At 38.3% G+C, this 22,566-nt stretch overlaps 1 long non-coding RNA gene across 15 annotated transcripts in view; it reads right to left on the bottom strand.

The window, feature by feature from the left end:
* The window catches only part of LOC128932224 (uncharacterized), a 161,626-nt gene that overhangs the window by 110,363 nt on the left and 28,697 nt on the right, over positions 1 to 22,566 (bottom strand). For all 15 annotated transcript variants that reach the window (XR_013536191.1, XR_013536193.1, XR_013536205.1 and 12 more), the window contains one exon: positions 20,416 to 20,548. This is a non-coding gene — a long non-coding RNA (uncharacterized LOC128932224). The remainder of the gene's footprint in view (positions 1 to 20,415; positions 20,549 to 22,566) is intronic.

Genomic DNA, 22,566 nt, shown 5'->3' with positions numbered 1-22,566 from the left:
AAATTCTAAAGATTATTTTATTTTGAAGTTTTATATTAATTTATGTAAATAATTGATTTTTTGAAGGCTCTTTAGAAATAGCAAAGCACTTATTTCTTTATCATTTTCTTTTTTATTTGTACAGAGGACTCTGTCAATTCACCGTCAATAAGATGTTTGCTTCTGTATGTTTACTAGAGGTGAGTGGATAGTTCCTTTGAGCCACCGAAAGATAGCAAATCAATTCCCATTAAACGCTTGACTAGAAAATAAAAGGATGTGAAAATAATGTTTTTGACTCTGGTTTATTTTCCTCTTGTCAATGATATTTTTGATGATTTTTCTACCATTGAAAAACATACTATGTTAGGCTGTTAAATCCTATAACTAACCACTTTAATGTGCTTCATTTCTAAAAATAAGGACTTCTATGAGTCATACCTATGATTGTAGAAGAAAACTGCATCTTGAGATGAAAAATATAAAAAATAACTGATGGGCATTATCACATGGATGCCTCACCAGCTCAGACTCAGCATGTTTCAAAACTCGTTATCTCTCCCCTCATAAATAGCCAAGATAGTGCTATTTCTGTCTCCCAATCATTTGCATTACAAATTCAGAACCATCCAAGTCTCTATCATCTCTGGTAACTCTTGATACAGTTAACTTGCTAAACTCAATTGCTTCTCATTTTTTTCAACATCTGTCTCATATCTTCCTCCTTCCTTCCTTTATATTTCCATGGCCCAGTCCTTGCCCTGGCCTGGACCTCAAAGCTTTGAAAGAAATTAAACTTTGCTGACACTACTGGATATGGTTTGGTTCTGTGTCCCCACCCAAATCTCATCTTGAATTGTACTCCCATAATTCCCACATGCGTGGGAGGGACCTGGTGGGAGATAGTGGAATCATGGGGGCAGTTTCTCCCATATTGTACCTGTGGTCATGAATAAGTCTCACGAGATCTGATAGTTTTATAAGAGGAAACCCCTTTTGCTTGACTTTCATTCTCTCTTGCTGCCACCATGTAAGATGTGCCTTTTGCCTTCTGCCATGATTGTGAGGACTCCCCAGCCACATGGAACTGCGAGTCCATTAAAACTATTTTTCTTCCCAGTCTTGGGTATGTCTTTATCAGCAATGTGAAAACAGACTAATACAGTAAATTGGCATCAGTAGAGTGGGACACTGCTGAAAAGATAGCCGAAAATGTGGAAGTGCCTTTGGAACTGGGTAACAGGCAGAGGTTGGAACAGTTTGGAGGGCTCAGAAGATAGGAAAATGTGAGAAAGTTTTGAACTCCATAGAGACTTGTTGAATGGCTTTGACAAAAATGCTGATAATGATATGGACAATAAAATCCAGGCTGAGGTGTCTCAGATACAGATGAGGAACTTGTTGGGAACTGAAACAAAGGTGACTAGTTATGTTTTAGCAAAGAGACTGATGGCATTTTGCCCCTGCCCTAGAGATTGGTGGAACTTTGAGAGAGATGATTTAGGACATCTGGAGAAGAAATTTCTAAGCAGCAAAGCATTCAAGAGGTGACTTAGGTGCTGTTAAAGGCATTCAGTTTTTGTTGTTGTTGTTGTTGTTGTTTTCTTTTATGAGATGGAGTCTTACTCTGTCATCCAGGCTGGAGTGCAGTGTGTGATCTCGGCTCACTGCAACTTCCACCTCCTGGGTTTGTGTAATTCTCCTGCCTCAGCCTATCAAGCAGCTTGGACTACAGGTGTGCATAACCATGCCCAGCTAATTTTTATATTTTTAGTTGAGACAGGGTTTCACGATGTTGGCCAGACTAGTCTCAAACCCCTGCCTGATCCACCTGCCTCAGCCTCCCAGAGTGCTCGGATTACAGGTGTAAGCCACCACACCTGGCCTGCATTCAGTTTTAATAGGAAAACAGAGCATAAAAATTCAGAAAATTTGCAGCCTGACAATGTGATAGGAAAGAAAATCCCATTTTCTGAGGAGAAATTTAAGCAGGCTGCAGAAATTTGCATAAGTAACAAGGAGCCAAATGTTAATTATCAAGACAATGGGGAAAATGTCTCCACAGCATGTCAGAAACATTTGTGTCAGCACCTCCCATCAAAAACCCAGAGTCATGGGAGGAAAAGGTGGTTTTGTGGGCCAGGCCCAGGGTCCCTCTGCACTATGCAGTGTAGGGACTTGGTGCCCTGCATCCCAGCTGCTCCAACCATGGCTAAAAGGAGTCAAGGTACAGTTCAGGCCATGACTTCAAGGGTGCAAGTCCGGAGCTTTGGCAGCTTCCACATGGTATTGAGCCTGCAGGTGCACGGAAGTCAAGAATTAAGGTTTGGAAACCTCCACCTAGATTTCTGAGGATGTATATAAATGCCTGGATGTCCAGGCAGAAGTTTATTGCAGGGGTGGGGCACTCATAGAAAATCTCTGCTAGGGCAGTGTGGAGGGGAAATGTGGGGTAGGTACCCCCCCCCAGAGTCCCCAATGGGGTGCTGCCTAGTGGAGCTGTGAGAAGAGGGTACTGTCCCCCAGACCCCAGAATCCACCAACAGCTTGCACCATGTGCCTGGAAAAGCTGCAGACACTCAATGCCAGCCATAAAAGCAGCCAGGAGTAGGGGCTATACCCTGGAAAGCCAGAGGGGCAGAGCTGCCCAAGACCATGGGAACCCATCTCTTGCATCAGCATGACCTGGATGTGAGACAGAGTCAAAGGAGATCATTCTTGAGTTCTAAAATTTGACTGCCCTGCTGGATTTTGGACTTGCAAGGGGCCTATAGCCCCTTTGTTTTGGCCAATATCTCCCATTTGGAATGGCTGAATTTACCCAATGCCTGTACCTGCCTTGTGGCTAGGAAGTTACTAACTTGCTTTTGATTTTACAGGCTCATAGACAAAAGCGACTTGCCAGATGAGACTGGACTGTGGACTTTTGAGTTAATGCTGAAATGAGTTAAGACTTTAGGGGACTGCTAGGAAGGCATGATTTGGCTTTGAAATGTGAGGACATGAGATTTTGGAGGGGCCAGTGACAGAATGATATGGTTTGGCTTTGCGTCTCCACCCAAATCTCATCTTAACTTGTCCCATAATTCCCATGTGTAGTGGGAGGGACCTGGTGGGAGATAATTGAATCATAGGGGTGGTTTCTCCCATACTGTTCTCCTGGTAGTAAATAAGTCCATGAGATCTGATTATTTTATAAGGGGAAACCCCTTTTGCTTGACTTTCATTCTGTCCTGCCACTGTTATGTAAGAAGTGCCTTTTACCTTCCACCACGATCCAGCCATGTGAAACTGTGAGTCCATTAAACTTATTTTTCTTTCCAGTCTTGGGTATGTCTTTATCAGCAGTGTGAAAACTGACTAATACACTACTAATAGTAGGAACTTTGGAATTCCCAAAGTCTGTGAGCAATCATTTAATTCCTTAGTTTCTTAAAATCACTTGAAAAGTCTAATGCTTTTGAGACACCACTTGCTTTATATAAAATGTAACTGCATTTTGGGACCTCTGCTTGTTTTGCTTTTTGTCTAGCTGAAAGAAGTTAAAGGACTCATCCTTATGAATACATAAAATTCTCAAATTTTACAAATATTTTGGTGACCTCACCCCCTTTGCCCTGTAATGCTACAGTCCTCCCAACTCTGAAGCTGAGTTTAGCCATGTGACTTGTTTTCAGTAATGAGACAGTAGCAAATTCAATGCAAGCAGAAGTGTAAAAAAGGTGTTTTCATGTGTCTCCTTGCTCTCTTGGATGCATTATCCTTTCATGAGCACACGTTTAAGCTAGCCTAGGAGGAAATGAGAGGCTGTGGAGAACAGGTGCGGTGCCCTAGCTAGCAGCCCGTCAACTTTCGGAATCAGAGTCACTTAGCTGACCTCAAGTCAACCACAGATGCATGAAGGAGCCCAACAAAAACTCGAAGAACCATCCAGTTGAGTCTAGCCTATACTGTTGTTCCACAGAATCATAAACGAAATACAGTTATTATATAAAACCAGTAAGTTTGGAGTGGTTTGTTATGCAGAAATTGCTAACTGGTACACCACACCAAATAAGCCTTCACCTCCTTCTTTCAGGGAAGGAGAGGAAAAATCTTGGTGTCAATAAAGGATGCTGTGGTTTAAAAGAATCACAAAAGGCAGCTCCTTTTAAAAGACAGTTAACAAAGAAAGGTGAAAAATCTTAGAAAACATTTGAGATTTTTTAATCTGTCAAGTTAAAATAATTAATCATAAATAAAAAATAATCTACAATTAAAAGAACATGGAAAACACAATTTTTTTAAAAAACTGGTTTCAGACATGAATAACAGATTTGATACTGAAAAAAAGTTTTTTGAATGAGAAAGTATCCTTCCAGAAATAGAGTAAAAGTAGAAAAAGATAGAAAAGGAAGCTCAGTTTAAGATATCCAAATGACAGACCATAAAACTTCCAAAGATAGCAAATATCAAATTTAGAAACAATAACCCCCAAAAATAGAAAGATGCTTTCCCGATCTAAACAAGTAAAACATAAATCCAGAAATGGAGGCTGTGCTTCATGTTACAAGAAAAACAATTTCAAAAAAGACATACTCTGCTAGAATTTTTGGAGATTAAAAGACTCTAAAAGCAATCAAAGGAAAATGTTCAAGTTACCTACAAAGAGAAACACATCAAGTTGGCCCCAAAGTGCTTTTCAAAATCAATAAATGCTGGAACACAATGGTAGAACACCTGGAGCTCCCAGTAGAAAAAACAAGTGACTGAAATTTATACGTGAAGACCAAGGAAAGTCATAAGCAGATGTTCAACAGCAGGAAAAAAAAAATTTTAAAGAGCAATGAAAGAGCTTGAAAATGAAAAACCAAAGTGACTAGAAAGGATTAGCAGAGAAATTTGAAACCAGGTAGCGATATAGAGGTAGATATAGCAGTTGTTTTAAATACTCACATAATTGGTTTCACATAACTTGTTTCAAATTTGAAGAGTTTACCTACATTTTAAAGTTAGTAGGGTGTTTATTATCTCAGATAATATGGCTCAGTAAGGGTGAACGGGGAAGGAAAGGGAAGTTATTTGCTACAAAAGGTATTCAATTATATTTATATTAGGTAGACTTCTTCAGAAAAACAGAACCGGTACAAATATTAATACACATATTCATATGTTTAAATATATGTATATATGTAAGAAGAAATTGGATTGTGCAATATGGAGGCTGGGAAGTCTCTGGGAGCTGCCACTGGGGAGCAGGAACGCCACAGAGCTGATGCTGTGAATTCCAGTGAGTCTGAAAGCACGAGAAGTAGGCAGAATCATCAGTTTCTGATGTTATCTTGAGCAGCTGATCAACTCTGGGCTACTCGCCCCTCGACTTTTATAAAGTGAAAAAAAAGTGCCTTCTTCATAGTAGAGATTTCTATTAAAGTTGAATGCAATGCAAACTGATATTCTACACCAATTAAATTTACATACTACTGATGTAAGAAAAAACATACAGACGTATTGGGCAGAAGGAGAATCCAGAAATATCATATAACCTAATATAATAATAAGCAAAATATGATCAATTACTCAGAGGAGGATGAACTACATAAATTATTTCCTATAAGTAAAAATAGAGCTTTATATAAAACATTAAATTACGGGCAGATCAAGAGATACATAAAATATAAAACTATAAACAAAAATATATTTTTCAAGCAAATGCATTTTATATTAAATATATTTAAAATATATTCTTTATATTTTAATCTAACTTCAGGATGGAGAGAGAACTTTCCAAGTATAAAATCATTGAAATAAATTCTAATGAAAATAATGGATTCATTTGATTTCATGAACATAGATATTTTGTATGTACACACAAACATACGTTTAAAAGTCAATTAAGATATTAGAAAAATATTTACCTTAACTGTGATAAGCAAAGGCTATTTTCCTTAATATATGAATATTTACGCATTAGAAACAAAAACGATGAGCAAAAATGAACAGGAGGCATTTCCAGGGCAATTCATGGGAGAAAAAAATGCAAATGGCCAGGCTGGGCATGGTGGCTTACACCTATAATTCCAGCACTTTGGGATGCCAACACGGGTGGATCACTTGAGGTCAGGAGTTCGAGACCAGCCTGGTCAACATGGTGAAACCCCTCCTCTACTAAAAATACAAAATATTAGCCAGGCATGGTGGTACACACCTGTGGTCCCAGCTGCTCAGGAGGCTGAGGCAGGAGAATCGTTTAAACCTGGGAGGCAGAGGTTGCAGTGAGCCAAGGTCGTGCCACTGCACTCAGCCTGGGCGACAGAGTGAGACTCTGTCTCAAAAAGAAAAAAACTGCAAATGGCCAATAAGTATAAAACATATTGGAACTCACTAATAATCAAAGATATTTAAGATAAAACAAAATATTGATCTCCATATTTTGAGTTTAGCTTATCAAATGTACCATAGTAATCAGAAATAAGAATCGAAGTTTATGTACATATAATGTTCATTGGATTGCTACCTCAGCTGAGTTATTAACATTGGGGTAGTATAAGCAGTTGCATTTAACATAAATTTGAATCACAAATTATTGCTTCTAATGCTTTAAAATGATTCTAGGTGCATACTTCAAACAAAAATTATTTTGTATGCAGAAGATTGCCTGTCATGCATTTGGTTGGTCACACACTAGGTAATGGCATTAAATGCTACAGAAATTGATCTCAGTTTTAGAATTTTCAAAGCTAGGAGAGGTGGCATGACCAATTCAAGAGTAGTGAAGGACTTTCACTCAGCCTTCAGATCTATTTTCAGAAGCTCTGGCTGATGACCAAGAGAAAGTATGTATTCCAGATAAGAAAAAACTTGGAACAAGTTTAACCAACTAGGAAATGCAGAAAATCCCTGATTTTTTCTTCAGTGTACCTCAAAATTATACTTTCATTTCTATAAGAAACGAAGAAGTAATGATCACAGGCCTGGATTATGAAAAGCATCACATCACTTAATAGCTGTGACAGCTATTGATGGCTCAAAGCAATTTATGACACTATTTGGATTAAATAAAACAAGATTTAAAATAATACATTATGTATTACATTTTAAAAACTTGTTTTCGGTAAAATATTAAGTTAAAATGTATCTTAAAACTGAAAGCTTCCAAGATCAAGGCAATACGATACACATACACATGGGTTCCTGGAGGCACATACAACCAAATACTAAATATAGTTATCCCCATGTCATGAAATTATGACTACTTTGGGTTTTCTTTTTTCTACTTTTCTATCTTTCTCAATTTTCCATAATGATCTTTCTTCTTTTATGAAGCCAGGATTCAGAAAAATGATTTTACAGTGATTAAATGTCCTCTTTCACTTAGTCTGGGTGTAGAAAAATTCCCCATTGACATGTAGTATAGTTTTGGACCCTACTTATTTTTCAAGATTAGGTCTACCTCTAAAAGGATGAGAAACCTAAACTGTTTTTCCTACTGTCACACAGTCAACAATAAACACTTACTTCATCTCTGGTCACCAAAGTGTGTGGGGATTTCTCTCCACCAGTAGCTAGTCACTTCTGCAGTGGACACCAGCTAGGTATTCTCTGACTCAACTCACTTCTGTCACTATCTAACAGCATCAGATACCAAGTAGTAGGTTGTCACACATACTCCTGACTGACCAGCTATAAATTAGGAGTTCTCATGATGCCCCCCGCCTTGGGCTTGATTAATTGGCTATACTGGCTTACAGAACTCAGGGAAAGACTTTACTTTCAGATATCATTTATTATAAATGATATTACAAAGGATACAGATGACTAGCTGGATGAAGAGATGCATAGGTAGGGACGTGGAGCTTCCACGCCCCCTCTGGGCACGCAACTCTCCAGAACCACAACGTGTTCAGCTCTCTGGACGCTCCCAGAATCCTGTCCCTTTAGGTTTTGATGGAGGCTTCATTACACAGGCATAACTGACTCCTTACTTCACTGGCCTTTGGTGATCAACTTTACCTTTAGCCCTTCTCCCCTCCCTGGAGACTGGGGGCTGGAGCTTGATAAAAGAAAAACTTCAACTGAATTAAATTTAGAGGAGTTTAACTGTGCAATGAACAATTGGTGAATTGGCTCATTTCTAGTTCAGGGCTGTTATGAATAAGGCTGCAATAAACATTTCCAAGTTAGCCTACTTGCTGCTGTTGAATTTCTAATGTGCTCAATGTAACAACTCCTTTCATTCAGCTCTAAAGGATTCTTTGTCTTCAAAAGATGCAATAAAGATGCTCAAAATAGCTTAGCATTGGCCTTAATTTTTAAATGCTGCTACTATAAATTTCAAAAGTAAGACTCAGTGACTATTAACAGTGAAAAATGTATTCAGAGAAAAGAGTATTATTTACTCAATAAGCATTATCAATAACAATCTGAAGGGAAGTCTTCATGGTCTATTATATTATATTTATATTTATGTATATTATATATTTATAATTAAATTAAATATATAAAATATGCAACATATTATACCATGAAGACTTCCCTTCAGATTGTTTTCAATAATGCTTATTGAGTAAACATATACATATATATAATATACATAAATATAAATGTATATTACATATACATAAGTCTGCTCTCTATCCTACAAGGGATAGGGGCCCTGCCCAGTCCATCATTGTAGGAATAAAACAAAGCATTCTGTGTATCATCTTTACAAATATATGAAGCTATAGATAAAGATGCAGTTAGCTAATATAGTAGGTAACAGTATCAAATTGGCAACGATATGTATAACAGTAGGAGAAAATTTGCCAGAGAGTTTGCAGAGGTGATTCCAGAATCAGGGAAAAACTGAAACTTAATCAGTAGTTCCCAAACTGGACCACACATTGAAATGACCTGGTAGGAGACATAACCAGAAGGAAATAGAGAAATGTGATGAAAATGATGCTTCTTTTTTTTTTTTTTTTGAGATGTTGTTTCGCTCTTGTACCCAGGCTGGAGTGCAATGGCGCGATCTCGGCTCGCCGCAACCTCCGCCTCCTGGGTTCAGGCAATTCTCCTGCCTCAGCCTCCTGAGTAGCTGGGATTACAGGCACGCACCACCATGCCCAGCTAATTTTTTGTATCTTTAGTAGAGACGGGGTTTCACCATGTTGACCAGGATGGTCTCGATATCTTGACCTCATGATCCACCCGCCTCGGCCTCCCAAAGTGCTGGGATTACAGGCGTGAGCCACTTTTTAAAATTAGAAATTACTATGCCCCTCGGCCAGGCGCGGTGGCTCAAGCCTGTAATCCCAGCACTTTGGGAGGCCGAGGCGGGTAGATCACGAGGTCAGGAGATCAAGACCATCCTGGTCAACATGGTGAAACCCCGTCTCTACTAAAAATATACAAAAAATTAGCTGGGCATGGTGGCGAGTGCCTGTAATCCCAGCTACTCAGGAGGCTGAGGCAGGAGAATTGCCTGAGCCCAGGAGGCGGAGGTTGCTGTGAGCCGAGATTGCACCATTGCACTCCAGCCTGGGTAACAAGCGTGAAATTCCGTCTCAAAAAAAAAAAAGAAATTACTATGCCCCTCTATAATCATGGGTATTATGATTCAGTAGATTAAGGTGGGGCTAAGAATTAACATTTTTAAGACGTATCTCTGGCAATTCTGACACATTTGTTTGGATGAGAAGTTAAGACCTAATTTAGAATAAGAATTGGATGAGCTCTAGACCTTTCTGAGCTGAAGATGCTATATTCTTACTAATAGTTTGAATGCATTCTGATATCCTTGAATTACACTGAAGCCAGATGCCTTCTTAGCAATGCCAAAAGGAATTTACAATGATGTGATAATACTTCTCTCAAAAGACAAGGGGCACACCATAAAGAGCACAGGTAAAGAAGAGGAGGATGAGAGGAGATACAGGATAGAGGAATTAAGACCAAAAAGGGATGATGACAAAATAATTTCCAGGAGCCTGGCTTCTGATTTTATAAATTCTCAAACTTTCTAGATGCTTAAAATGTGAATGAGTTTTCTGTCATTATCTGAAAAATGGAGTGGCATTTCTCTTGTTTTAAATGAATGTAAGTGAACTGAAGTATAGATTCTGCACCAGCAGTCTAAGCTATAAAAATATAATTGCTCCCAAATTGAGATGCATTCTCACTTTCTAGTTTAATATTGGTTCCGAATTAAAGAGCATTAATCAGCATGCTTGGCACAGGCAGAAGTGTAGGTTTTTAAAAAAAGATAATCAAAACATTGGTTATTATTCTTTAAATTACCCACTATGGGATGGGTTGTGTGCTAGGTATTTTCTTACCTTGTCTCTATTCTTCATATTAGTCCTGCAAATTAGGTGTGGACTCTGGTATCTCAATAGTGACACGTACTAAAAAGAAACCTAGAAATAGGATTTTAGTCCTAGCTGGGTCACTAATTAGGTGATCTCTGTCTTGTAACTACTTAACTCTCTCAATTTAAGGTCTGAAAAATGAAGAGTAACTTTGAGCTTTTATAGCAGTGTATTAGTGAGGATCCCCTGTACTACACAGCTGTTAACAAACAGCCCCATTAACTCAGTGCCTTACATAGTAACAGGTTTTCCTCATCCAAAGTCCATAGTAGCCTGGCCCACTTTCCAGATCAGATTTTCTCCATGCAGTGATTCAGTCATCCAAGCAGCTCAGAACCCCGAGTTTCACCATTTCACAGGAGGAAGAGAGACCCCGACAATCTCCAAGGCTTTCCACTGCCTTAAAAGTGATACTTCATGTCTTCTCGCTTGTCATTGAGCAGAACAAGTCACAGGACCCCATCTGGCTGGAAAATGAAGATTCCTACACGTCTAAGAAGGAAAGAAGTGGGTTTTGGAAAGCTGGAGTAGGGTCTACCATAAATTGTCCCTTCTCTTTAAGTGCATGAGCACATACAGCCTTCAGGATACCTGGTTAAGACAGGTTGGGTTCAATGTTTTATAAATGGATAGGGAAAAAAACCTCAATAGTTACCTAGGATCTTGCTATTAATCACCTCTAATGAGGTTTTATTTTGTGCATTATTATTATTACAACAAGCAACCTTTAGATATTATGATGAGACATTAAAAATCTTAACTGAAATAGTAATCATAACAGCGACATTTGTGGGAGCTTACATTGTCTAGACATTGGGGCTAAGCGCTTTAATCAACGAAACTACTTCAATCTCACAGCTCTATGACATAGGTATTTTTGTAATCCTCATTTCCCAGCTTCAAAACAAAAATAAAATAACGTATCCATATTTAAATCATTAGTAAATGCCAGAGCCAGACTCAAACTATCTCTGCCTGACCTCGAAGCTCATGTTCATAACCAAGTCATATTTCACTTTTGTTTTGTTAACAAATAAGGAAGCTGAAGCTCAGAGAAATGCGTGCTCTGATTAGTGTCATCTCGAAGGCTGAAGCATCAACTTTATCTTAAAGGTTGTGAACTACAACACATGTATCCTTTGGAATTGGAATATTTACTCTGCATTTCTTCTGTGGCTCAACTGCTTATGATAAAACAAGGTGACTCCGAGAACAGACCCAAATACTGAAGTTCGTCTGTTACATTCACTTACATTCAACACCCTAGCCATGCCTCTTAGACCTACAGTCTTTCCCAGATTTCTTTTCTTTGGGTTTATTTTCCTTAGCCATAAGGCACATCTCTTTTGACTACAGCACAAAAGAATCTTGGAGTACAAATCTCCTCTTTAAAAAAAAGATTTTTAAAACTCTGCTCTTGTTCAAATCATTTCTCCTTGAAGAGAAATTGTATCACCAGCCAATTAATGTTGGTTGAGATAAATGTATTGAACTATTAAATCGGAATTCAGTTGAATGCATTAATAAAAAACTTCTTTTGTGTCAGGAGTGAGACATTGTTAAAAAGTTATTCTATGTACCTATTTTTCCATTATTCAAGAATAGCTGCAGTTAAACAAAAGAGAGGGTGAGAGATTTAAATTGCTATTTAAGCAATTTAGGATTGGATGAGCTCTAAGGCCCTTTGGAGCTCATCCAATTGCCGTAAGAGTTGTGCTCTAAGAACAGACAGTCCCTTTTGTTTCTGTCTTTTAGAACATCTTTTCTTTCAATAAAACCTCATGTTTTCCTTTGCCTATCTTAAGGAACTAAACATTTTCCTAGAGCCTCTTGAATCCAGTATCAGAATAAGATTTATAAAAAAAACTAAATTATATTTAAAACTATAAGGATATATGTTTCTCTCTTTTCCTTCCTTTCCCTTTCCTCCTCCTCCTCCTTTCACTACTCCTTCTTTCTATTTATCTTTCTCCCTCCACCTTTTTTCCTGAAATTTATGCTTATCCTTATATTAACTACTAAATGAAGTATGGGAGTTACCCATCTGTCTTTGGTGATAGATGGGGAAAGTTCAACACAGTAACTCAAAATATAAAAAACATGTAAACTGTATCTGGAATGTTTCTGAAGGGTAAAATCATTTTGAGCAGTGATTTAAAAGCTGATTGAGAGGTTAATTTTAACCAGGCCCTCTATGTTTAAACACTTGGGAAAGAAGCCAAATTAAAACTAAAAATAGGAGAATTAAAAGAAAATATGAAGAGAAAAAAATCAAAACAGAAAGAGGAAATAGAATGTAAGAAGCAATGAAAAGCACGATCAATTATGGGTAACTATAAATAAACTCTAAGAATAATGACAGTAATGACAAATAGTTGTTATAAGCAAGATAGGATTAAAATACAGTGCACCAGTAATGTGAGAAAATATCTGAGTTAAAATGGTCAGAGATTCTTATATCGCTAAGGAGAGGCAGAGATGTTGATTAACTGAGACTACGTCCAGTAAGTGGGAATCACTAAGAATCTAGAAGTAAAAGGTAGTGGAAATTAAAAAGAAAGAAAAAAAACTCTATCAGTTCAACAGAAGTCAAAAGAGGAGGAAAACAAGCATAGTAAACAGAAAGAACAAAATAAGACTGATAAAATAAATCCAAGTATCCTGACAATCACTTTGTTATTTAATGAAGACTCTCCAATTAGATTATTTACAATAAAGCAATTTCCTGTGTATAAAAATTATAGTGGAGATATGATGACCAAAAAAAGATTGAAAGCAATGGGTTAAACACGGTGACTTCAATACACAAGTTTACCTCTTTGTCCTACTGCACCACTTTTAAACAAGAGACAACTTTTAAAAGTGTAGACAGGGAAACAGATGACAGCAATAAAATGTTGCTGACTGTAAGATAGATGAATATTAATTGATATTACAGATGGGAAAATTTCGAAAACTAACACAGCACTGGAGAAATCCCGGTGAAGGCCAGAAGCAAACCGAATCATTCTGCAGAGCCCTAGATTTAGAGGAAGTAGATACAGGAGTTAAAAAGAAATTATTTAGGCAGTTGGTGAGGGTAAGAGAGTCTTTGGTAAGGCTTCCCTTTTAACAGAAAACAGCCCCGAAATAATTTCTTTTCTAACAAAGAGCAGCCTGTAAAATCAGGCTGCAGACATAAATAAGCAAGCTGGAAGTTTGCATGGGTAAATGTCAGCAGCTCCGCCAATAAGAAAAGGCTACCTGCCAGCCAGGCATGTTCAACATGGAGGTTCCCTCTTCCCTTTTCTTTGACAACACACGTGCAGTAAAAATGGAGGCAACAGGGCATCAGCCAGGTAGAGAGCCGATCTGCATAACAAAAGATTAGGGTAGGACGGCCAGGCTTTTCACGGCTATGTAAGTAGAACACCTGCTCCAACTAATCCTTTGGGCCCTATGTAAATCAGACACTGCCTCTTCAAGCTCATCTATAAAACCCTGTGCATTTCACCTCAGAACCAAAGACCCATTGGAGAGCCCCTTTCTTTCTGCAGGAGAGAGCTCTTCTCTTTCTTTCACACATTAAACCTCTGCTCTTAAACTCACTTCTCGTGTGTCTGTGTCCTCGATTTCCTTGGTATGAGATGATGAACCTTGGGTATTTACCCCAGACAAGGACAGCACTTCAGAAGCACCGGTCACCTCTGAAAATGGGCACAGAAGAAGCTAAAAACAGAGAATTGATTGCAAATCTGTAACGGAAGCAGTTAAACCCCTAGATCCCTCCTCATTCCCAGTCAGCTATGTAACCACCCTGCCCCAGCCTGGCAGGAGGCTGGAGGAGACTGAATCAGAGGTGCACTAGGCCTGAGTAACCTCAGGCAAAAATTTACATGCAAAAAGGGAGACCCTTAGCTCCCTCACTCCCAGTCCCACTCCCAGGAAGGAAATTAAAGAGCGACTTTCAGGTGTAATTTACCAAGAAAAGAGATCTACTAATAACCGATACTTCAGACACAGACCCAAGGTTCCCCAAGGGAGCCTTTCTGCCTGTCACTCTCAATGAGCCCTGCCCATAGCAAGGGACTTCTAATCAGTGTTTTAGAGTGATAATCTTGAAATTGAATGGATGACTAACAACACCAGACATTTGTAAAATACCATTAATATGGAAGACAGAGACCAAACGGAAGGAAGGAAGGAGGGAGGGAGGGAGGGAGGGAGGGAGGAAGGGAGGGAAAGAAGGAGCCGAGAATGGTGGCTCACCTCCATAATCCCAACACTTTTGGAGGCTGAGGTGGGAGGATTGCTTGAGACCAGCCTGGGCAACATAGCAAGACTCAGTGTCTACAAAAAAAAAAAAAAATCAGCCAGTCCTGGTGGTACATGCCTGTAGTCCCAGCTAATTGGGAGGCTGAGGAATGAGAATCACCTGAGCCCAGGAGTTCAAGGCTATAGAGAGCCATGATCGTGTCCCTGCACTCCAGCCTGGGCGACAGAACAAGACCCTGAGAAAAGAAAGAAAGAAGAAAAGAAAAGAAAAAGAAAGAGAGAGAGAGAGAGAAGGAAACGGCAGGAAAAAAGGACGGGAGGGAGGAATCTTTGAGGAAACATACAATGTGAATAAAGAAAAGAAAATTTGACAAGAGATCTTGGACGTTACATCTATGTAAAGTTTCCTAGGGTTGACATAACAAATTACCACAAATCAGGAGGCTAAAGCAACCAAAATTTATTTTCTCATAGTTTTGGGAGCTAGAATTGGAATATGAGATGTCAGCCAGGCCATGCTCCCTCTGAGACTCTGAGCAGAGCCTTTCCTGCCTCTCCCTCCCTGCTGGTGCTGGCCCTCAATCTTCGGCATCTATTAGCTGCAGCTGCATCACTCCAACCTCTGCCTTTGACAGTACATGCTATTCTCCCTCTGCGTCCCTGTGTTCTTCCTATAAGGACACCAGTCATATTGGATTAGACCCCACTCTATTGCCTCATCTTAACTCGATTCTATCTACAAAGACTCTGTTCCCAAATAAAGTCATCTTCTGCGGCACTGGGGGTAAGAACTTCAAAATACCTTTTTAGGGGACACAATGCAACTCATAACAATGTATGATAGCAAAGAAAAAGTCAGTAGAAAATTTGAATTACAAAGATTTCCTGGGAAGAAAATCTCCCAAAAAGTGGAACAAAGGTAGAACAAAGAGCAGAGATGAAAATTAGGAGAAAATAATATAATTTAGAGGACAAGTCCAGACCATCTAACATTTAAATAGTAAGAGTTCCAAGAGAAAAATAAAAAAACACATGGAGGGGAATTACTACAGGAATAATTCACTGAATGACCAACACACAGAATGAAACATAGTTGCGGAGAGTTACAATCTAGTTGACCAATAGGTAATCCAGGGGCGGGGGAAACAGGTAATATGTTATTGGAATCTAAAAGACAAAGAACACAAACCCTAGAATTTTGAAGGAAACTGATTTCGAAAGTACAGTATTCAACCAATCTCTCAGGTCAGTCAGGTATTAGCATATTATAAAGATAGTTCAGACATGGGAGGCCTCAAATGTCTCTCCCATAGACCATTTTCCAGCCTCTCAGCCATGTTCTGGAAGATGTAAATCAACTGCAAGAATCAAGGGGTTTCCCAGATGAGAACCGCAGAAAACAGATGTACGAGAAGTGCAGAGTATAATGTGTATACATCAGGGCAAGAGAACTGAGGGCTCAAGTACGGGTGTCTCTAAGAAAATGAATCTGAGGATTTCTCTATATGTTTGACTATTTGGGGAAGACAGTTAAACTTCTGGTAGAGAGTCCAGGATCAATTAGTGATGATATTTAGTCACCTGAGCAGACGAAAAATAAAGAGGCAATAATCAACCCAAGCAAAAGAAAACTGTTCCATGTAAAAAGAAACATATCATAGTGTACTACCTGGTTCCACTGACAGTAATTTTTACACATTGATAATAAGGCTATGTTGAACTGATTTCATTTGGTTAGTCATAAGATAATTTACTAAACATTTACATCAAGTAACACATCAGCTTTGCATCAGGTGCCCATCTAGGCACCAAGCACACATCAGTAAGACAACTAACTTAACTAATGAGGTGAATATATTCTTACTACCAAAAATTTTTGAAAATGATAGTACAATCTTTCAGGAAATCCTACCAGCTGTTTTTAAAATATATGCTGGATCTAACCAATTTCCACAAGCTTCACTGTTTTCACTGTTGGGGAAGACAGTCGGCTGTGGGCTCCGAGCCTTCCTGCATACTGCTGCACTGCTGCATGTGCCAAACTGCAAGGATTATCCTTTCCTTAAACGTGAGCGGTTCCTGTAGCTGGGAAAGAATACATGGAGGCAACTGTAGCTTGATTACCATGTGACTTCCTGCTTCCCCGGAGTCATGGACTGACTTGTTTGCTATTTGCTGCAAAGGGTTCTGGGCCCTAAACCCTGGGTTCCTCTACAGCATCTTCTAGGTCCTTTATGGGACTTGAGGACAAGGCAAACTGGCACAATTATGCTGCGCTGTTTCTGTGCTGTGAGTAAGTAACTGTCTTAAGGCTTGTCTGCTTTCCTGGAGTACTCACGGAGCTGTGGCACTCTTCCTGCTTGCCATCCTCTATGAAGTTGAGGTTCTGTATACATTGCTGGTAAAAAAGATCAATATCAGGGAGTGGGGTTGGTAAATGGCTTGACAGTTTCTTAAAATGTTCAACTTTCCATATGAGCCAGCAATTTTACTCCTAGATATCTACTTAAAACAAATGAAAACTTATGTTCACTTAACGTAAATTGTTTGTACAGCATTATTCATAACAGCCAAACACTGAAAAACTCAAATACCCATCAACTGATGAATAAACCAAATTAGTATATCTACACAATGAAATACTATTAAGCAATAAAAAGGAATCAACTACCAATACTTGCCACAATATGGATTAATCTCAAAAACATGCTAGTGAAAGAAACCTGGTGCAAAAGACTGCAATACAAATCTGTAGAGATAGAAAGCAGATTAGTCATTTTCTGGGGATGAGTCTGGGAATGGAAATTGACTGGAAACGGGCGCAAGGACCTTCTTGAGGTGATGGACTGGATTCTACTGGTGGAAGAACAACTCTTAAATTGACCAAAGATCATTGAAGTGCACATTTAAATAGGACGAACGTTATGGTATATAAATTGTACCTCAATAAATTTGTTTAAAGAATATATTCCATTCATTAAACAAGAAAAAAATACTATAAAATAGAAACCATAAAAATAAAGAATAACCCTTAAAAAGTAAACATTATTTTGAAATATCTTTAAATGTAATAGAAGTTTGGGAGGTTAAAGTGAAGGAAATCTCCTAGAATACAAAACTGAAATATTGAAGCATGAAAGATAACAGAACCTAATCCAGGAATTCTAAGAGAATACAGAGATCCAAGAAGTAATGAAACATTTAAAAACCCTGTAAATATATTGCCATGAAATTTCAAAATGCTAAAGGAAAAGAGAAGGCCCTAACACTTCCACATTGCTAAACACAGAAAATGAGAACTCAGACAGGAATTGAATATCTTATCGATAACACTAAATGGACACAGGAATCAGGACACTGGACCATGGAGAATGAAATACAACAATCCTAGCACTTTATTTTACTTGGCAACAAACAAAAAGCAAATTGCTATTCTTATATAAATACTATTTACTGCTTTTCAACATTTAGAGAAGGTAGTTACAAAACAGAATATAAACATCATTAGATGCCGTGATATTTCAGTTCTGAGGGAAAATTTTTTAAACCTTTTAAATACCCACCCAATTTTTCATGAGGGTTAAGACAAACAAAAGCATTTTTAGAAGTTAAAGTGCTCAGAATATTACCTACCATTCATTTTTTTCCCCTAAGGAGAAAAACAAGGGTCAAGAGAAAGGGAATCATGGGCTATAAGAAATAATGAACCTTACTGAGGAGCTCAACGAAAATGTTGCCAGTATGATAGCTATGCAGAATGTCTAGTAAGCAACTGGTTCAAATTAAAAATAAGAAGCCACAGGAGTCTAAGAATAAAAGGGAATAGGATGGATTCCAAGCAGTATACCAAGACTACAGAGCTATCTTGCATTAGTAAAAATAAAAACAAAAACACTTTCTATTCACAACCAGAAGGGGACAAATTAATTAGAACAGTTAAGGAAACCATAAAACTGTGTAAGAAATCATGTCCAAACGCATTGCAAAGTAAACTATGGCATGATTTTGAAGAATAGAGCGAGTCTAAGAAAAGAAAATCCACTCAGGATCCATGCTGTGAATTCTCTCCTTCAAACGACACAGGAGTTAGGTCATTGCACCCATGCGGAATGAAATGCAATCCTATTTTACTTGGCAAGAAACGAAATGCAAGAGTTTACTTACATAAATATTATTTATTCCCTTTCAACTTTGAGAGATAACTCACTGAATTAATCCTTAACCTTAAATATAGTTACAAAACAGAACGGAAACATCAACCTTGATGATATAAGAAGAGAAGAGTGTAGAAAAAAAGGAAGCAAATAGTAATATTCTTATCTAATATAGTAGAAAGTCAATAACTTAAGTTGATGAAATAAGAAATGCAAGTTTAAAGATGACATTTAAAGTTACAAAGGCAAGCAACAGAACTAAAATAATCACTACCAAAAATCGGAATAGAGAGATGAAAAAAATAACTTGGATAAGTTATGGAAGTAAATCTTCATCTTTCAAAGTGGAGGGTTAATGGAAATATGTTAAATGTATAAATCAAGAAATAATGACCATATGCATGTTCTCACAGATACGTGGGAGCTAAAAAAGTCGACCTCATGAAGGTAGAGAGTAGAATGAAGAACCTCTCCTCTGACTAGAAATACTTTAAAACTTCTCCTTGTTTATGTAGTTCCACAATGTATAACTCTAATTCTAGCTGAATTAGCCAGCTGTGGTGGTGCGTGCCTGTAATCCCAGATACTCAGGAGGCTGAGGCACGAGAATTGCCGGAACTCGGGAGGCGGTTGTTGCAGTGATCCAAGATTGGCCACTGCACTCCAGCATGGGCGACAGAATGCGACCCCGTCTCAAATAAATGAATAAATGAATAAATAAAGCCAGCTGAAGTTCCACTGAAATTGCCTTTGGACCGAACAGAATCATACTTCTCTCTACTTCTCACTTTCATTGTTCACTTAGCACTTGCAGTGAATCAAGTATTTTTGGAATACAGAGAAGCCTAAATCAAGAGAGAGAAATCTTATAGCCTAGGCTGGACTGAGTATTTATTATTTTTACCATAATTTACATTCAAACATAATTTAAAGGGTTTTACAATTATGAAATGGGATTGTTAACAAAAGAGAGGGAAAGGGAAAGGAAATCATTATCTACAAGAGGCAATTTTTTCAGTAACAGTAGACTAACCCTGCTGTGCTTGCTCATACAGTGCAGGCTCTGAGAGGTCACAGGTCACACTAAGCTCTCATGGCTTTTTCTTTGCTATAAACACCATCTCCAACCCAATCTCCTCTGCACCTCTCCTCTGCAAGCCACCACTCATTTAAAAAACAGACTTTTCTCCCAGATGCACACAATCGACCCTCCTTCCCAATCTAACAGGCACTCAGAGTTAGACTTTATTCTTCTTTTGTTCCTGGTGTGTTTAGAGAGCAAATATAAAATTCTATTTGTAGGATATTCACAATAATATAAAAGTCAAACTCTAAAAGAAAACTTTGTGTAGAGATAGGGGCTTGCATAGATATGAAGAAATAAGAAGACTTTTCTGTATACAATGACGTGGTATTACACCATTTATTTCAACCATTTTGGAGTGAACATTCTTCCCTGTTACATACTGAGTGCAGGGGAATCTACCATTACCGTATGGAAAAAATAGTCTAAATTAAAATCAGATGATGAGATGAATATCTGAGCCATTAATAGAAACCAACTAGCTCCTATTTTAATGAGCAAAATTTTTCAAGAAGGCCTCCTGCTGTAAAGTTAAGAGTGGAAAGGGAACATGACTGCATTGTGATAAATGTAAGTAAATATTCCCATAGGTAGAATACGTTAAGAAACTAACTTGACACCAGCATTATGCTGAAGATGGTTCACACAGGGAAACGAGCTGATGGAGCGCCTTGGCTGACACCTGGCTGCCTCCAGTTGCATTTCTGCTCCTCCCTTTGCTTCTTGTTCACTTAGACTTCACTTTCCTGCAATGTAACATGGGAAATAATAATTACATGTCACACAAGGTGGCTGTGAGGAAAAGATGAGTAGGATTCATTAAACATTAGCTGTAGCGATGATTATTACTCCTTTTTCCTCACTTAAGACATAAGATAACGAGCTCAGAAGAGACTGTTACAGCCACTTCGTTGTAACTGGGTGGCCACCCACAAAAGAATCGTTTTGTTAGCAGTCATAGAATAGGTAAGCAAATATTTTTTAAAAATTGACGTGTTGCTGTGTGTTCTCTGCGTTCATGGTATCCAAACCCAGAACACCACTTAGATACAACGATGGAAGGACTTATGTGAGAATCAGGAGTAATCTTCACTTTGTCACATTGGAAATAGCTGGTTTGTTATTTTATCATGTTATTTTGCAATAGTCTAATTATATGACCTCAGAGTCTGACGTATGTACAGGAGTATGCTGAAGCCAGCCTGTGTCAAGACTCAGTTGTTCAACATTCACGAATTTTGGAAGCTGGATGCTAAATAATTGATGGCTTGAAATCAACCATAGTGGGAGTATTTACACCACAGAAATTGGCAGCTGCTACAAATTGGAGTCTTTACTAGCACACCTCTCAATATGCGTGTCCTGGATAACAGGTATTAGGAAATGAGAACACTCAAAAGTAGTAGCTTATTCTTTCCAAAGTGTGTTTCCATCCTATCCAAATAATCTTTACACCAATTCGATGATAGTGGGAGGGTATTATTTATTCTTCCTATTTTACATATTAGGAAACTAAAACAATGATGCAAAGTAAGACCAGAATTAACCCAAAGTAATGTCTATCAGGGCAGAGCCAGGACTAAAACCCTGGTGACAAGACTTATCACAACACTCATTCTATTCTGGTTTTGAGATACAGCATCACAAGATTTTATCTGTAGCAATTTGGGACTCCAAATTGATTTTAGAGGTGCTACAATATTTTCTAAATAAAACAAAATAAAGGACGGAAAGAAGAAAGTCATCTCAATTAAATACCATCCATATATCATTTCATTGGGAGGGTAGAGGATGAGGAGACAGTTGACAAAATGGTAAAGATTTCCTATAGAAGTAAATATTTAATTTATCAACATGAGGTCAAGCCTGTGCTTGTTGCTTTGGGGTATGTACTATTATTTGAATAAGGTTTGAGTTTATCCCCATGTTTATGTTGCAATCTTATGCTCAATCTGGTAGTATTGGAAGTGGGGCCTAGTGGAAGGTGTTGAGGTCATGGGGTCAGACCCTTCACAAATGGTGTGGCCTGGTGCTCACAGTAGTGAGTTCTTGCTCTGGCAAGACTACATTAGCTCTCTTGAGAACATTGCTTGAATATGGTTTGTTTAAAAGCCAAGATGAGGATGCCCTTGATTTTCCTTCTTCACACATGTCCACTTTCCCTTGGACTTTCTCTGCCATGTCTCAACAAAGCACATGGTGGTCACCAGAAGTCCAGCAGATTCAGTGTCATGCTTCTCATAGGTCCAGGCCTACAGAACCATATGCTAATAAACCTCTTTTCTTTATAAATTACCCAGTCCTAGGTATTCTATTATAGCAACACAAAAGGGACTAACATTTTATGGAAAGAGGGTAAGAAAGAAATGGAACATGTATGCTTTTCCCTGAGGAAGATTTCATTATAATTAGGAATCCTGAACAGACATGAAAGGCTTAAAAATGTTTATAAAAATAAAATAAGGAATTTTTGTTTGGGAACTTACACGTTGAGAGGGTGACCAAAGCAGGCTTTCTAGAGGGAGGGAATTTTGGGGTGTGTCTAGCAGATGTCATTTAAATTCGAATTGCAGAAGAGGAGAGAAGAAGATATTAACAGCCAAAATGCTAACATGGCTAACCCATTACTTCCTTTCCCCAAACACCTCCAGCCTTCTGAATATTGCTGTAGATAATGGAAACTTCTCTAGGGATAGGGCAAGGAAACTTTCACCAGACAATGTCATTAACACTTTTCCAGTCCATTAAAAGGACAGAGATTGAA

Source organism: Callithrix jacchus, chromosome 5, assembly GCF_049354715.1.
Source record: "Callithrix jacchus isolate 240 chromosome 5, calJac240_pri, whole genome shotgun sequence".
Taxonomy (NCBI): Eukaryota; Metazoa; Chordata; class Mammalia; order Primates; family Cebidae; genus Callithrix; species Callithrix jacchus.
Note: the sequence above shows the minus strand (reverse complement) of the source record. Positions and strands in the feature narration are given on the sequence as shown.